At 53.4% G+C, this 17,538-nt stretch overlaps 1 protein-coding gene across 3 annotated transcripts in view; it reads right to left on the bottom strand.

Annotated features, from left to right (window-relative positions):
• The window catches only part of NUP107 (nucleoporin 107), a 590,137-nt gene that overhangs the window by 535,849 nt on the left and 36,750 nt on the right, over window positions 1–17,538 (bottom strand). The gene's annotated exons all lie outside the window — the stretch shown is intronic.

Below are 17,538 nucleotides of genomic sequence, written 5' to 3' on the forward strand. Positions count from 1 at the left end.
TATTCGCAGATTTAACTTCAAGCTATCAAGACAAATCTAGTGGTGGGATAGTTTTTCTGGACAACTACACATACAATTTCTGCTATTATCCCAGAAATCAACCAAATTAAATCAAGGAAGACCACATTGTAATTAAAGGACAAGTCACTTACCTTCGGTAATGCCTTATCTGGTAGAGACATGATCTAGCCGCAGAATCCTTACCTTTGAACTTTCAGGAGTCAGGCTGGATCCAGAAGATTTTAGATAGCAGTTACCTTGAGTTCCGGTAGGTGGCGTCGGTCGACTCTGCATGACGTCTTAGGAGTCGTGTTTGTCGTCAATATAACCACCACTCCGACGCGCTGACGTCCGTGCTTTTCACGACTTTCCGTGCCAGAAATGCAGAGCCATGAAGTGACTGACCATGGGGTTTTTAAAAAGGCAACCAGAGCTCTGATGGGAAAAGCGCTGGACAATAGAACTAATCCGCAGTAAGGGGGGATGTGGGGGGAAATCGGTAAGCAATCTGCTGCTAGCTCATATCTCTACCAGATAAGGCGTTACCAGATTTAAGTAACATGTTCATCCAAGAGAGACATCCAGCCGTGGATTCCTTACCTTTGAACAGATACCCAAGCAATGCCATTCCCAAACGAGGAACTACGGAAAGGTTCAAACCAGGAAATCTTGAAAAACAGAGCGGCCAAACAGGCCTTCTCTTCGAACCTGGGAATCCAAGCAGTAGCGTCTGGCAAATGTGGGCAGCAATGCCCACGTAGCTGCTTGGCAGATGTCTGAGATGGGAACACCACGCTGGAGAGCTGTGGTGGCTGCTTTTGCCCTAGAGGAACGGGCTCTAAGCCCTTCAGGAGGATCTTTCTCCGCTAAGGCGTAACATATTTTGATACAGAGGATAACCCCGCGGGAAATAGTCCTCTTTTGGACAGCACGCCCTTTCTTTGCACCCACATACCCTATAAAGAGTTGGTTATCCACCCAGAAATCTTTGGTTTGTTGGAGGTAGAAGGATAATGCTCTTTTTGGGTCCAGACAATGGAGACGCTCCTCTTCCTTGGAAGGGTGCGTAGGTTCATAGAAGGTGGGGAGAGTAAGGAGTAGTTTCTTTTCTGTAACTCCAGTTCTGTAGTAGGGGTATCTCTGTTATAGTCATAATCTAGTGAATAGTCCCGCCCATGTGCGTGGACCCCAGAGCAATCAAAAATAATGTCTTAAAGTGTCGAAAAAAAAAAAAGAACTGCATAGACACTGAAGAGAGAATTTAAAGACATATAATGCAGCCTACAAACAGGCTACACTGTCCAGTACTTCAACTAGAAATTCCACCAAAAATCCACAAAACAGCAAAGCCTGTCCAGATTTCCCTTGCCTTCAGCAAAAACCCCTCTGAAATGATAGAGAGGAGACATGGACAGACAAGCCCCATAGGCTGCCATTATGTGGCTCAGAACAGGATACTGTGCCTTTAAGAGAACTTTCCAGAACTTCACAGTATCCCAGAATGCCCTGCAGGTCCCTCTTACTTTCAGTTCTTTTTGAAGGCGTAACACGCCAGACCTGTAGCATTCTTTACATGAATATCTCTCCACCGGGGAGGAGGGCGGGCGCTTAGGACTATAACAGAGATACCCCTACTACAGAACTGGAGTTACAGAAAAGAAACTACTCCTTCTGTAGTAGGGGATCTCTGTGTATAGTCATAATTAGTTAATAGAATGGCAAGCCCATCCCCACACCAAAGCGGCGGTGGAGAAAAGAAATCAACACCACTGTTGTGCGAACAAATTCCGCAGCGAAGCCTGTCCAACCTGAGCATCCACCCTGGCATCAGTGTCCAGACAGTAATGCTTAGCAAAGGTATGAACCGACTTCCAAGTGGCGGCCTTGCAAATTTCTTTAATCGGCACATTACGGAGCAAAGCTGTCGTGGCAGCCTTGCCCCTGGTGGAATGAGCCTTAGGCTTACCTCCTAAGTTCTTATTAGCTTTCTGGTAACACAGCTGTATGCAGGACACAATCCACCTAGAGATGGACTGCTTAGAGGTCGCAAGGCCCGTCCTGACCGACCCATAATTGATGAACAATAGGTCTGACCTGATGGGGCGCTAGAGGGCGCACTAGCTGATGGCCGCACTTTAGTGAGGCTCTGGCTGCCTGGCCAGATACATCCTGCAAAAATCATTTTTCCCTGTGGGCAGGCGCCCGAAAATCGCAGCGGAGGTGACCCTACCTGTTCTGCCGCTCCGGTTCAAATTTGGGAGTGATCGGTGGTCGGATGCCCGAGATACGCGTCTGACTGTGCTGCCCGAGAGCCTCTGTGGAGGAGAGCTGCCGAGGCGCCGGACCACGCGAGACCGCGGCTGCCCACGAGGTGACTGGGCCTCGGCGCTGCGGGGCCCGTGCTGCCCGTGGGGATTCTTGCTGAGGGCCTGTCGGGGGGCGGCAGAGGTGAGTCTCCCCCCCTTTTGGGGCTGCTGCAGTGTGCAAGGTCAGTCGGCGCTGCACCGGTGGGCCAGCCTGGACCTGCCGGGAGACTCAGGGGCCCCACCTGGCCTGAGCCCCGTTACCCTAGCGGCCATCCTGTGATTCTGCCGCGATCTCGCGGCATCTGTGAGGGGTGACCCTTGAAGAAACGGAGATCTCCCGGACGTGGGAACCGACCCGTCTGCACCTCCGGAGCTTGGCGCACGGACCCTCCCCCGCACTCGGCGCCCTGCCGCCATCTCCCGCTCACGCCCCCGGAGCTCCAGTCTGCGGGGGTATCCACGGCACCTCGCCACCGCGCCCGCATCTGCTGTTTCTGGGCGGGAGCCCGTAAGCGCGGGGGCTGGACGGAGCTCCTGAAGGCCTGCACCCCTGGGGCGCCGACATACTCACAACCTGTGCTGCTGCGCGAGGGGTCTTCGGGGCTTGCCAGGTCTGACCGGTGGAATTGGTCACACCACCTGAATTAGGCCCCACCATCGAGCAGCTGGTTTGCCTTGCTTCCCTGGAGTGGGGGACAGCCTTCCTGCACGCACCTAATGACCAGACCTTACCCTGCGCCCGGCGGTCTACCGTTGCATCCCCTGCTGGCATTCCCTGGCCTCTGATCTGCGAGGCACCAACATACCCCCCGGAGGGCGTAGTTAATACCCGGCCTGCGGCCCCTGACTCCAGCGCTCGGCCCTCGGGCCTACCATCACGCCCTGCGGCCCGCCGGCACCCCTCGCTACTTTGCCCTGGACTTCGGACCACGGGGCTGGACGCAGTGCCTCATCGCATCGCCCGCAGCTACACCACCGGCGCGGGGATACTGGTGGCGAGCGGGTGGTTGCTTAGAAGACCTCTGACATTGCGAAACTGCTGCCGCCATTTCTGGGACTCTTGCGGGTGGGGCCATCGGGTCACGCCGACTGGGTTTGGAGCGGTGGGCATAGACGTTGGCACCAGTCACAGTGCCCGTTCGGCGCTCACAGCTAAGGCACGATGGGCAAAAATGATAATAAGCAGCCCAAACTCTCTTTCGAACCAGCGACTGCCAAAAAACCGTTACGCAGCATGGCGGGGACGAGTGGAGCCTCGAGCACGGCGAATACTGAGCCCCCCACTGCCCCCTTGGCTCCGGAGCTGAGACTGATGATGGAGGAGATGCGGCAGGGCTTCGCCACGATAGTCGACAAGGTTGACCGCTTATCATCCAGAATGGATGGTGTTGCACAGAAACTGGAGGTCCATGAGGAGCGCCTTGTGGAGGCGGAGAGGCGCATCTCTACCTCGGAGGACACGGTCGCTGCCCATGATACGCGCCTAACTAGAATGGACAATATCCTGAGAGTTATAGCGGCGAAGAGCGAGGAGTTGGAGGCGAGGAGCAGGCGCAACAACATTCGCGTCACGGGGGTTCCGGAATCCACCAACACTGGGCGCATGGAGGACTATGTGGAGCGCATCCTCATCGCGGCAGTGGGTAAGGAGGCCTTCTCCAGCCAATTTATTGTAGAGCGGGCGCATCGTTCCCTGGGCCCGGTCCCCGGGCCTGGGGCGCAGCCGTGGCCCATCATCGCCCGGTTGCTTAACTACCGGGACCGCGATACGGCGCTTCGCGCTGCCCGCACTAAGCGGAATCTAACTTGTGACGGCGTACAGTTCTCCCTATATCCGGACTTTACGCCCATGGTTCAAGAGCAGCGAAGGAAATTCTTGGACGTGAAGAAAAAGCTCAGGGACTTGCAAGTTGACTACGCGCTTCTGTACCCGGCGCGGCTCAGGGTAACCCATCAGGGTAAACAACACTTCTTTGTAAACCCGCAGCAGGCCGAGGACTATGTTCGGAAACTACGCACGGCCAGGAGGGGCAGGCAAAATGAAGGAGAGGATGAGGCGGAAGTGGACCCGGCCGAGCACGAGGAGTCCTAACTGGGTCGTTGGGTACTTTTGACCACTGATTCTGATGAAAGGCACAGCGTCTGGACTTAGAATGGCGGTGCCTGCTGTCGGCGGGGTGGCCCGGCCCTGCCGGTAGTTCCATGGATGCTGGCCTTGATGTACTGTTGATTACTGGTGAGCGACTATTGGTTTTTTGTTTTTCTGCAGATTTCTTGCCCCTCTGCTGAAGGTGTTTTGGGATTGGGCAATATGACAACGGAGCAGAGACAGTGATGAACAGTGGGCGCTCCTGGGATGGCCCTCCTGAACCCTTTTTGGTGCTTTTCCGGTATGGGGGGAGGTATTGGCGGGCACTGACTCGCGATTCGGGCTATAGCCTGCAGGGATCACATGTGCCAGGCACCACCCCACCTTCTCTGTCTTCCCCGTATGGCGCACGCGGGTCGAGAGGGGAGAGATGGGGTGATTGGGTGCATTCCTCTAGTGTCCTTAGGAGGGGATTCCCCACAAGGTTTTTCTAATGTTCTTGAGTGTTGGGATCGGGGTGGGGGGGGGGGGGGGGGAAATGTGGTACTGGCAAGATTGGGTGGCTTCAGTGGGCGGGGGGGGGCACGGGGAATCAGAGGGGGGTTTGTTTTGCATGGAGGGAGGGGTGGGACTTGGTTGTTGGGGTGCGAGTTGTTGTAAGTAGAATGGAAGTTGCGGAAGACTCTACTGACAAGTGTGCAGGTACCGGAGATCATGTGTATGGAAGGATGGCTGCTTATAGGCATAGAATGCACTGGACAGCGGAAAGAACTGCATTAGGTACATCTGTATTGAGGGTTGCAGCATTGGCCGAATGTTTTTTTTCAGGGATACTGTTACCACCACAGGTGATGATACGTTGAATACTGTCGCAATAATGTCCTGGAATGTCCGGGGCCTTAATAACCCCCGGAAATGCAGAAATGTGATTGCTTATTTAGACCGGCACAGTGTGCAGATTGCTATGCTCCAGGAAACCCACCTTAATCAGAATAGTATTCCTACGTTTGCGAGTAGATGGGCGAATGTGCGAGAGTTTTCCTCCTATTCCACGTACTCTAGGGGGACTGCCATTTTGGTCAACAAACGGCTACCGTTTCAAAAGCTGGGAGTGCGAGCGGACAGGGAGGGGAGATACGTCATCCTGTGGGGGAGATTGGGCACTGATGTCATAGCACTTGTCAATAGTTATGCGGACACTCCTGGTTTCTTTTTGTCATTGTGGGGCCATGTATTGGAAATTGAAGCCACTCACATTCTTTGGGGGGGGGACTTCAACTTGTCGTTATGTCCAGCAACGGATAGATCGGACGGAAGTGCACAGTACAACACTAACGCCAGAGATACACTTCAAGGTATACTAACGGAAGCTGGGCTGGTGGATAGCTGGAGGCACACACACCCATCAGTTAGGGAGGGCACACATTTTACGGCACATGCACGCTCCTGGGCAAGGATCGACTACTGCTTTGTCTCGCGTGGCCTCGCTGGGGGAATTGTCCGGGTGAAACATCTGCCTCGCACCTACTCGGACCATTGTCCTGTTTTGACGGTCTTGGGGATGCCGGGGTATGCTAGGGTGCGCCCGCCGTGGCGGCTCTTTCCCTCAGCTTTGCTGGACCCTGTCTTTAGACAAGAACTGGGAGAGGAGATTGAAGCCTTCTTTCCGAGGAACAAGGGATCGGTTGACAAGGTCGAAACGATATGGGAGGCCTTTAAGGTGACAGTGCGGGGGATCACGATATCTAAGAGTTGCGGTATACTGAAGGACATAGTGCGTACATTGACTAAGATCGAATCGGAGCTTAAGGCGCTGGAGGCAGAGATGGTCAGTAACCCCTGCCCTGTCCTAGCGGGGAAATTCAGGGCTCTTCTGTCGACATATGAGGAGGAGGCGGCCAGGGAAACGAAATTCCGGGGCAAATACTGGACGGCTAAGCGCTACTGTGAGGGAGACCGTCCGGGAAAGGTGCTGGCTGCACTCACTAGGCACCAGCGCTTCGCCACTCATATCCTGGAAATCTCTGATGAGGGGGGTAGGACGTACCAGGATTCCCAAGGAATTCAAAACACCTTTCTACAGCACTACCAGCGTCTATACACCACACAACAGGTGGGAGAGGTGGAGTTCGGTAATTTCTTAGATGACATCGCACTCTGCTGGCTTAGTGATAGCGATAGGGCATTCTTGGGATGCCCGTTCGAACTGGACGAAATCAGGGAAGCGATCATGTCCCTTAACAATGGAAAAGCGGCGGGGCTGGACGGTCTACCGGCCGAATTTTATAAGTGCTACATCGATATTATGGCACCGGTGCTTAAGGAGGTCTTCGAGGACTCGCTCGAGGTAGGGATACTTCCGGGCTCCATGCGAGAGGTTGCGATCACGTCGCTTTTGAAACCGGGGAAGGACCCGAAGGACACTGATGCCTATCGCCCTCTGTAACTGCTGAACTGCGACGCGAAGATCCTTGCGAAAGTGTTGGCGACCAGGCTGTCCCTACTCATGCACACTCTAGTGTTGCCGGACCAATCTGGCTTTGTCCCGGGGAGGGCCACATCCCATAACTTACGCACACTATTTTCCCTGATACCTACCATCTCGCCCGACTTGCCGGTCGCCGCCGTGTTCCTGGACGCCACCAAGGCGTTCGATTCGGTGGAGTGGGGGTACCTGTTAGCTATTCTGGGCAGAATGGGGTTCCCCCGGATCTTCATAGCCTGGGTGCAACTGCTATACACCTCACCGGTCGCCAGGGTCGTCATCAATGGGGTACTTTCGAAACAGATGCCGATCACAAGAGGGACCAGGCAGGGCTGCCCTTTGTCGCCCCTACTTTTCGCCTTAGCGATAGAGCCATTGGCCTGCAGAGTCCGACAATTGCACAAGGTCAGTGCATTTAACTGTCTTCAGCGGCAGATCGGTATTTCCCTCTACGCAGACGACGTCACTTTGTACGTACGCCACCCACAGGATCACCTTAATTCGCTGCTGAGGGAATTTGTGGCATATCCGGGGTACATATAAACTGGAAGAAGTCGCAATTCTTCCCTCTCACGGCATCGGTAACCCGGTTCCAACTGGATTACCCCCTGGAATGGTGCAGCTCAGACTTGAGGTACCTGGGCATAGAGGTGTCGCTCGATAGAGACGTCACTATCCGGTCCAATTATGGGGTGGCTATCTCGCAGTTGACTGATAATGTGTCCCGCTGGCGGGCCTTGCCGATATCGATGGCAGGTAGAGCTTCCCTGATCAAGATGGTCGTCCTCCCGCGGTTCTTATATCTATTCCAAAACATTCCTTACTTTCCGGGGGCCTATTTTTTCAAGCGGCTCCGATCTGAACTACTGCGCCTCTTCTGGGGTGGTAAGCAACCACGCCTTAGTTGGAGGGTCTTGACACAGCCTTATGATAGGGGGGGATTCGATGTGCCCGACATGGAATTATACTACCTCAGTGCTCAGGCTCAACACTCCTACCACTGGGTTAACCCCGCTCCCTTTAAGCCACAGGTCGCCGCTGAGGACTGGGTCGTTCACCCGCTCCCGCTCAAGGGCATGCTGATGGTATTGATTGGAGATGTTGAGACGCCTGCTACCACTGTCACCTGTACTATTGATGCCTGGCGGCGAATAACTAAACAACTGGACGCCTCCATGATTTACTCCCCGGCGCTTCCCCTCGCATATCACCCGAAACTTTCTCTATTAACGGAAAACGGTTTTCGGTCCATGTGTTAACGCATACACCTTAACTCTTGGGGCGACCTATTTCAAGACGGAACATTCCGCACCAAGGAACAGTTGTTTCAGACTGCCCCTCCGACATCCATGGAGGTGTTTTACTACATCAGGCTCCGCCAGGGTATGCGTGACATACTCCCCAACTTCCCGGGCGAACCTGAGACGGTACTGCCATTGCATATCATGCTCACCTCTGATGGCAAGCACTTAGTGTCTAAACTGTACGCCACTATACGTGGGCAACGCCCAATGCTGCTGCCGAAAGCCCGGACTAATTGGGACTCTGAACTGCCAACTGCGCTTCCGGATGAGCAATGGAGCTATTGCTGCGCAGTCACGGCTCGGATTTCCTCTAGCTGTAGGCTGAAAATTATTCACTATAAGTTTCTGCAACGCTACTATTATACCCCAGTCAGGAAACTTCGGTTTCATCTCTCGGAAGATGATAGATGTGTTAGGTGTCGGGCGGCTAGTGCAGATTTCTTCCATCTGGCCTGGGAATGTGGGGCCATACATACTTTTTGGGAACAGGTACACGCCGCACTCCAGGTAATGATTGATGGCCCAATGCCAATGGAGCCAATAGTGCTGCTCCTGGGTTACACCAAGCAAGTTCCAAACCGGACCGCAAATTTGTAGACATAGCGTTGCTCCTCGCTAAGCGAAGAATAGCTTGCAGATGGGGGAGAGGGAGAGCGCCTAAATTTAAGGACTGGCTTGATGACCTCACTTACTGCCAGGACCAGCATGGCGTTTACGCGGAACTGCTCCCCGCCCGATGCGCGCCTAGCGATTTCTGGTCCCCCTTGCAGGTGTACTTGTTATCTCAGGCGACGCACGGCGACTCCTCTGGTGATGACGAACCGGTCTCGAGCCAATGAGCGTGTAGGTCCCTACTTACAGCATTCACCATACTACTGTAGACATGGGTAGAGGTATGTTGCAACACCTGCGTCAAACTAGGTAGTCACAACACCCGTTTAAAACTAATATTGGGGGGGCTGGGAGTGGGGGGGGACCCCTTCTCACTCATGTAAGTATTGGATTTACTGTGGTGGGCGTACGCACTGTAGGCCACACACACTAGTAGGTACGGGCTACACTTCCGAAGAGGAGCTGTGAGCGCGACATCGCTCTATGGTGAGACTTACATGTCCCTACACTGGGGGTTGGCTGCGCTAATTGGCAGGGATGCACACGCTTGCCGTGCATGAGGAACAATGCTGCACACATTGGCATAACCGATGGACTGGACAGGTCACAGACGAGTGCGGATGGGTGGGGAGTGAAGGCATCGACCTTGCTGGCCTGTTCTCAAGTCTGACTGTGACGGGGTGGTGATGATCATCCTCCTTGCGCTCTGGACTGTGATGGGGGGGAGAGTCCTGGTTTACAGGTCACACTTTGATGTCATTATGAAACTGAGCCTGTGTTATATAGGACCAAGTGAGGCTGCTACCTCTCTACGGAATGTATCACGATTCTTTTTATTGATGTACTGAAATGCAAATGCTGTCACTGTCATGTCTTTTGTGTTGAACGCAACTAATAAAGGTTTAAAAAAAAAAAAAACAATTGGTCTGACCTACGAATATCTTTGGTCTTATCCAGATAAAATTTCAACACCCTCCTAACATCCAGGGAATGTAAAGACCTTTCCGCTGGAGATGAAGGATTCTGAAAAAACTTAGGCAAAGTTATAGTCTGGTTGACATGAAAATCAGAAATAACCATGGGAAGAAATTTAGGGCGAGTACACATAACAACCTTAGCAGCATGAAATACAGTATAAGGTTCATTACAACACAACGCCTGAATTTCACTCACCCTGCGGGCCGATGTAATGGCCAGGAGGAACGCCGCCTTCCAGGACAGGTGCTGCAACGAAGCCTTATGAATGGGTTCAAAAGGCTCCTTCATCAAACTGGACAGCACCACATTCAATTCCCATGAAGGCGAAGGAAGCCTGACAGGAGGGAACACCTTCTTCAAGCCTTCCAAAAAGTCTTTGATCACAGGGATCTGGAAGAAGGAAGTCTGTGAAGGGCTTTTCCTGTAGGCAGACAATGCAGCGAGATGAACCTTAATGGAATGAACATTAAGGCCAGACCGCGCCAAATGCAGAAGGTAAGGAAGGATGACATCTTCCTTGCACGTCGTAGGGTCAAAGTTCCTGGACACACACCAGATACAAAACCTTTTCCACTTGTAAGCATAAGAAGTCCGAGTAGAAGGTCTCTTAGACTCCTTCAGTATGTCCATGCAATCGTCGGGCAGATTCAAATGGCCATATTGCACTATCTCAGGAGCCATGCCGCCAAACTCAAGGACGAGAGGTTGGGGTGCAACATCTGCCCCCCGAACTTCGTGAGAAGGTCCGGCCTGCACGGCAGCCGTATGTGTGGAGGGACCGGTGTAGAAGGTCCGTGAACCACCACTGTCTGGGGCAATCAGGATCATCCGTGCCCTGGACCGGGACAGCTTGATGAGCACCGCTGGAATCAGGGGAATGGGCGGAAAAGCGTAATCAAAGCTGTTCGACCAGTTGATCCAGAGTGCATTCCCCAGCGTCCCTTGCTGGTAGTACCTGGAGGCGAAGTCTCGGCATTTGCTGTTTTCGGCGGTGGCGAGCAGATCTACGTCTGGAGTCCCCCACCTTTCGAAGACTTCTCCTAGTACTTCGTCGTTTATGACCCATTCGTGGTTTTCCTGAATCAGTCTGCTCAGTGCGTCTGCCTGAACATTCTGCACACCTGGTAGATGGGTAGCAGTTATCGTCAATACTCTGGCCATAAGCCAGCGCCAGATCGTCTGCGCCTCCCGAGACAGGGTGCGCGATCTCAACCCCCCCCTGCTTGTTGAGGTAATACATCGTGGTCATATTGTCCGTCTTTACAAGCAGAGAGTTGGTCTGGAAGGACGGAAGAAAGGCTTTCAATGCCAAGAGAACATCTCTGAGTTCCAGGAAATTGATGTGATACGTGGACTCCATCTGAGACCACGTTCCCTGAATCTGTATGTCTCCCGAATGCGCTCCCCAGCCTCGGAGAGAAGCATCCGTCACGATAGTCTGAGTAGAAATGTCCTTGTGGAAGGGAACCCCTCTGAGGAGATTCTCCGCTGAACACCACCACTTCAGAGACTGAAGAGCATGCAGAGACAGTCGTATCTTGTCGTCCCAAGATCCTTTCCTCTGGTCCCATTGGTCCTCCAAGCACTCCTGCAGAGGTCTCATGTGTAGCCGTGCATGAGGAGTGAGGAAGATACAAGAGGCCATCGACCCTTCTAGAGAAGACACCGTCCTCACTGTTGTAGATGGAGCGGTCATAAGAGCCTGAGCCTTCCGAAGGATCGATCGCCGTCGCTCCTCCGAAGGAGACACGCTTGCTGACAGCGTATTGATGGTGGCTCCCAATTATTGAATGCACTGGACCGGGATCGGGACAGACTTGGACATGTTGATGTGCAACCCCAACTTGTTCAAGAGAACGTATGTCTTCCGGAAGTCTGCCTGAGCATCCGAGAAGGAGGATGCCTTGATCAACCAATCGTCCAGCTACAGGTAGACAAATACCTTGTTCTTCCTGAGGTGTGCTGCTACCACTGCCATGCACTTCGAGAAAGTCCTGGGCGCCGACTTCAGCCCGAATGGCAGTACTGTGTATTGATAATGGTTGGTGCCGACTTGAAATCGCAGAAACTTCCTGTGTTTGTACGCGATGGGCACGTGGAAGTAAGCATCCTGTAGGTCTATGGCACAAAGCCAGTCCCCCTGTTGCAACTGAGGATAAATCTGATGCAACAACAGCATGCAAAACTTTTCTCTGCGAATCCACTTGTTTGCCTGCCGCAAGTCCAGAATGGGCCTGAACTCGTTCTTGTCCTTCTTGCGAACCAGGAAGAACCGGGAGTACAGACCTCTTCCTCTTTGAGACAGAGGAACGTCTTCTATCGCCCTTTTCCTTAACAGGATATCGGCCTACGCCTGGAGCTCGCGCAGTTGATACTGCGAGCTGACCGGAGGGATCGCTGGAGGAGGGCTGATGAACCGAAGACTGTATCCATTGCAAACAATATTCAGCACCCACTTGGCCTGAAGGATTTCTTCTCTTTGGGCTTCTCCAAGTCCACAGCCGTCAGGGTCTCCGCCTCCGCCTTCATGCGGACCATCTCATCTGCTGTTTTCCGAAAAAGGTCTCCCCAGAAAAGGGCAGAATGGCCACCCGCTGCTGGGCCTCCGGCTTGAGTGACGTGAGCCGTACCCAGGCATGCCGCCGCTGATTGATTCCATGGCAGTAACCATGTGCGGCCAATAGGGAGGTGTCCGCCGCTGCACTGATCACCTGGTTTGATACCAGCATCCCTTCCTTGAGGATCTCCTGGAAGTCCTCCCTCTTGTCTCTCGGTAGCAGTTCCACAAACTGTTGTAGGGAGTCCCACAGCGCCCGGTCGTAACAGCCCAGCAGAGCTGTATCGCTGGCAGCCTTCATGGCTGCGGAAGCGGTCCCACATGCTTTCCTACCCGCCGAGTCGATCAATCGACTCTTTATCTGGCGGCACTGTGGATGACGGGGAGGTAGAATGCAATTTCCTGGCCGCCGTCACGATCACGGAATCCGGTACCGGATCCACTCTCAGAAAGGCAGGGTCCGAATCCGGGGCCCTGTACTTCTTTAGAAGCCGGGACGGAGCGGCCTTCACCACCGCTGGCGTGAGGAACAGCTCCTCCGCAGGTTCCTTCAATCCAGGTACCAGAGGCAGAAGAGGGCGAGATAAGTGCTTCTTGTGAAGCGTCTCGAATATCACGGACGGCGTAGGTGTTGGAGCAGTCACCGTGATACCTAGCTTTGCAGCTCCCCTCAGGAGCACTTCCTGGAATGTGGGTCAATATATCGGTCTGTACAATATTTACAAAATTTGGACCATATGTAGGCTTACACGGACTTCGTGGAGGGACGCCTGGCAGCCAGAATAGCTTTTGACCTTCCTCCCGAAGTCTGTGAGGTTGTCAGCTGTCACCGCTCAATCTCCACGTAAGGAGGCTGAGAGTGGACTGGTTCTGGTGGAGAACCTTCCCTTGCTGCTGCGACAGAAGATCTTCCCGTAGGGGCAGCCTGATCGGAAGATCGATGCTCATTGCGAGAAGCTCCGGTTACCAGACTTTCCGTGCCCAGTACAGAGCGACAAGAATGACTTGTGCCCGCTTCAGATCTTCGTGAGCACTCTGCGTAAGAGTGATATGGGTGGAAAGGTGTACAGGAGGCCGGCGACCCACTCTTGACAGCATTGCTGAGCGGGAGCCGCCTTGGAAACTGCTGACATTGCAGAGAATGTGCAGAGGCAAACAGATCCAAACAAGGCTCTCCACACCGTTGAGAGTCCTTGCACCACACCTCCAGATGGAGATGCCACTCGTGATCCACTAGGCGCCTTCGACAGAGTTCATCCACTCTGACATTAAAAGAACCAGCTAGATGCTGAACCACCAGGGTTATGCCTTGCTGTTCCATCCAAATCCAGGACCACAAAGCCTCTTGGCACAGGGTCCACAACCCCATCCCACCTTGCTTGTTGCAGTACCAAACGGTGGTTGTGTTGTCCGTTTACACCTGAACTAGCCTCCCCTTGATGGACGGCAAGAAGGCTTTTAGTGCCAGTTGGATCACCTGAAGCGCTAACAGGTTTATATGGAGCCGGAGACCAGAGTCCTCTGATCTCCACCTCTCCCAGATGGCTGCCCCATCCCAGAAGGGACGCATCCGTCATTACTGTGTGTTCTGGGTGGGAAGGGGTCGGCCTCTGATCCCATCACGGTTTGATAGCCACCACTGCAGGTCTTTCGCAGTTCCTTCCGAGATCTGAACTAGGTTGGGGAGAGTTCCCGTGTGCTGTGCCCATTGGAACTTCAGGTACCATGGCAGAGCACGCCTTGGCCATCTGGCATGGTCCACAAAAAGAATGCAAGAGGCCTTGAGGCCCAACAGCCTCAGAGTCATTCTTACCAAAATCCATGATTGAGGCTGAAATATTGGTAACATAGCCCAAATATCCTGTACTTCCCACTAGGGAGGATAAGCCCGAAACTAAACCGTGTCCATAACTGCTCAGATGAAGTGGAGCGTCTGAGAGGAAGTCAGGTGTGACTTCAGCATGTTGATAGTGAACCCCAGTGAATGCAAGAGGTTCGCCGTAGTCTGGAGATAGGAGACGACTGCCTGGGACGAGCCCACCTTCAACAAGTCGTCGAGATAGGAGAAGACTGGAACCCCTGATCTCCACAGATGAGCTGCAACCTCCGCCATCACCAAGGTGAACACCTGCAGGGCACTGGTGAGGCCAAAGGGGAGCACAGCAAACTGAAAGTGCTCCTGGACCACTGTAAACTGCAGGTAGTTACGATGGGCCAGCAGGATGGGAATATGGGGTCCTGTAAGTCCAACGCTACCTTCCAGTCTCCGAGGTCTAGAGGAGACAGTACCTGAGCCAGAGTGAGCATCTTCAATTTCTCCTTCTTGCGGAAGTAGTTGAGGGATCTGAGGTCGAGGATAGGACAGAGTCCTCCGTCCTTCTTTGGAACCATCAAATTGCTGGAATAGCAACCACAGCCTATTTCTGCCCAGGAACCCTCTCTATAGCTCCCTTGGCCAAGAGAGCTTTGACTTCCTAGCGGAGTAGCACAAGATGATCCCCTGTCAGTCCATCATGAGTTGGAGGCATAGAGGGAGGTGTAGTCTTGAAGGGGAGGGAGTAACCCCTTCGGACTATCTGCAACACCCTCCTGTCCGAGGTGATATCACGTCAGTGGTGGGGGTGATGGCGTATCCTGCCACCCACGGATGCTTGTGACACCAAAGGACCGGACTAGGAAGGTTTTGTGGTGGAGGTGGGGATGGTGGCTTGGTCCGACTTCTGGCCTTGACACCCTAGAGGATGGGATGAGCAGCAACCCTGTCCCGCAGAGGTTGCTGAACTTGCAGAACCTGCTGGCTGGAATAGGGTTGGAAGCCCCTTCTGTAGCCACAAAAGGAGAGAAAAGCAGACTCAGGCAGGGTGTAGTACTGAGGACCAAGGGTGTGGCCGTAGCCCGGGCATCTTTGAAGAGCTCAAATGCTGCGTCAGCCTTGCTTCCAAAGCGGCGTGAGCCATCAAAAAGCATGTCCGTGACGTTGGCCTGGACATCCCCCAAACAGCCGGACGTCCTCAGCCTGGCATGGGGCCTAATAGCCACCATTGAAGAAATCACTTTGCCCAGCGAGTCTGTTGTGTCCAAGCCACAGCGAATGGCGAACTACGCTGCATCTCTCCAGTTTGATATTGCTTGGGAGAGCAGGATCCGGTCCTCCTCCGAGATACTGGGCAGCACCAGACAACCGTATCCCATATAGAATGGGAATAATGTCCTAAAAGGCATGCGGTGGCCCCCGACCACAATGCAAGGCAGGCGGAAGAGAAAAATGTCTTCCCAAAGATCTCCAACCGTTTGGATTCGCTGTCCAGAGGGGTGGAATGGAACGCACCACGGGACATGGAAGCCTGGACCACCAAGCTTTGAGAGAGTGAAGTGGGAAGTGAGGAAAACTGGGTCACATGGTGCAGGGTGATGGTGGCTGGCAATCGTTCTATTCACAGCAGCCCCTGTGCTGGGCTTGGACCAGGTGAAGAGAAGAACGCCTGTAAAAGGCAGCAAGGGTTCCAATGAGGAGATACCAGGGTGCAGGACCTCCGTCAAGACATTCATCTTGACCACCACTGTAGGAAGCTGCAAGCACAGGACCTCCGCAACCCCATGCAACACCATAGCAAATGACGTCCCCTTCTCAAAGCCAGATTAGGAGTAGACAGCAGGGGAGAATCTAGGGAGGTATTCAGGCCACTGGCATCACCCAAATCCTTATACTAGTCCTTGTCATAGGGCTGCACAACTTCTAAGGGATCTTTCTACCCCTCCCAATCCTCTCCCTCCAACCCTAAATCTTCAGAAAGGGGCTGGTTAGACAGTATGTAGCCATACGGCTCCGTCATCGCTGGCCTCAGCGGACGCCAGACTGGCTCCGTATCGTCTGGAATGAGGATGGGGGGGGAGGGCGCTGTGAGTGGTGCAACCAGCGTCTGTCTGGACCCAGGAACGGGTCCGATAGGAGGCCGTGGCCAGGGCCGAAAGCACAGGAGCCATGAGATATCCATCACCTGGCCCTGCGGGGCCCGAAGCCGCGCTGGCAGGGTCAGGCCGCCCAAACACAGTGCACATGGTGTCATAAAATTCCTTAAGTTGGGTGTGGGGCGCTCCTGTCCCTGCAAAGGGAGAGAGACGCAGAGTCAACCCAGTGACCGAATCACAGAACGGGTCCTAGACGGGAAAAGGCTCCTCCGTCTTACGCTTCTACTTCTTGTGGTGTCTCTTACCTGACTACTTCGACAAAGAGGACTCCGAGCCCCCAGAGAGTTGCTCGGACCTTCCTCTCGACTGAAACAGGGAGATTGACGAGGCAGTCCCCTTGGTGCGTGCCGGGTCATGAGCAGCTTCAGGGACCGCTCCCTCAAAGCCTTCAGTACCATGGCCCGCCAATCGGAGCACAACCTCATGTTGTGGTGGCGCTTTATGCACCAGAGACGTGGTGGAGGTCTGTTACCGACAAGGCGTGATGACAGGTGCAGCACAGCTTGAATCCCAAAGTCTTCCTACGGGACATTCCTAACACACCAAAAGGAGTCGACAATAGGTTGAAAAAACTGTCAAAAAGTGACAGGGGCTATCTCTATTCAACGGATCCGCGCTGCCTGGCGCGAAAAGAACAGACGTCAGCACGCCGGAGTGGGGGTTAGATTAACGACACAGACATCACGACGATGCACTGCGCCTACGCCACCACACAGAGTCGACCGACACCACCTACACAGTCTGTTTTACAATGAAAGGCTTAGGGCACTGAAAAAATATATTGCCAGGTATACAAGAACACCAGATTTTGTGGTTCATTGTTGCTAAACCAATCACTAGTTTTTTCCTCGTTGATGTCTTCTGGAAAGACTTCACTGAAGACTAGGATTTATTGAACAACTACTAATTAAATACCTAGAATGATAGATGGGTAACAGTAAATTGCGGGGATGTCTTTCACCAAGGGCTTCTGGGTGACCACAAATAGACAACGAGAGCGATGCTCGAGTTGTCTAGGATGCTACTTAGAAACCAGAGGTGAAAAACACTCCCGTAATTCACTTTTTACCCACCGATAATTTTTTAATTCAGTTTGACCCCCAAAGTCATCTGACCCCGATTTCAACTACTATGCAGAGGAAGAGGAGTAATGGGGGAACCGTACATACCATGGCCCCTCATCCCTCTCCCAAAGAAAAAAACACATGGCTTCCTGCCATTCACCCCACCTGTCCTTT

The sequence above is a fragment of the Lissotriton vulgaris genome, chromosome 1_1 (assembly GCF_964263255.1).
Source record: "Lissotriton vulgaris chromosome 1_1, aLisVul1.2, whole genome shotgun sequence".
NCBI lineage: Eukaryota > Metazoa > Chordata > Amphibia > Caudata > Salamandridae > Lissotriton > Lissotriton vulgaris.